Raw genomic sequence first — 955 nt, 5'->3', positions numbered from 1 at the left:
CCTGACAGTCCGGCCCCATGAGACGGTGGTTTTCTCGTCCCCTGGTGGTCCGAGGTCGTTCCCGCTGCACAGATTCATGCGCCAGAGCCTCCTGCAGATAATTCACTTTGGATTATTACGCTACCTCTAATAGCACCCGAGATATCACCAGATAAATATTGAATTTTCCCCAGACACTGAGTGTCCGACCCCATGAGACTGTGGTTTTCTCGGCCCCTGGTGGTCCGAGGTCGTTCCCGCTGCACAGATTCATGCGCCAGAGCCTCCTGCAGATAATTCACTTTGGATTATTGCGCTATCTGTAATAGCACCCGAGAAATCACCAGATATATATTGGATTTTTCCCTGACCCTGACAGTCCGGCCCCATGAGACGGTGGTTTTCTCGTCCCCTGGTGGTCCGAGGTCGTTCCCGCTGCACAGATTCATGCGCCAGGGCCTCCTGTAGACAATTCACTTTGATTTATTGCGCTATCTCTAATAGCACCCGAGATATCACCAGATATATATTGGATTTTTCCCTGACCCTGACAGTCTGGCCCCATGAGACGGTGATTTTCTCGGCCCCTGGTGGTCCGAGGTCGATCCCGCTGCACAGATTCATGCGCCAGGGCCTCCTGCAGACAATGCCCTTTGATTTATTGCGCTATCTCTAATAGCACCCGAGATATCACCAGAAATATATTGGATTTTTCCCTGACCCTGAGTGTCCGGCCCCATGAGACGGTGGTTTTCTCGTCCCCTGGTGGTCCGAGGTCGTTCCCGCTGCACAGATTCATGCGCCAGAGCCTCCTGCAGATAATTCACTTTGGATTATTGCGCTATCTCTAACCGCTCCCGAGATATCACCAGATATATATTGGATTTTCCCCTGACCCTGAGTGTCCGGCCCCATGAGACGGTGGTTTTCTCGGCCCCTGGTAGTCCGAGGTCGTTCCCGCGGCCCAGATTCATGC

The sequence above is a fragment of the Nomia melanderi genome, unplaced genomic scaffold (assembly GCF_051020985.1).
Source record: "Nomia melanderi isolate GNS246 unplaced genomic scaffold, iyNomMela1 scaffold0014, whole genome shotgun sequence".
Taxonomy (NCBI): Eukaryota; Metazoa; Arthropoda; class Insecta; order Hymenoptera; family Halictidae; genus Nomia; species Nomia melanderi.
This window is presented reverse-complemented; position numbering follows the sequence as displayed.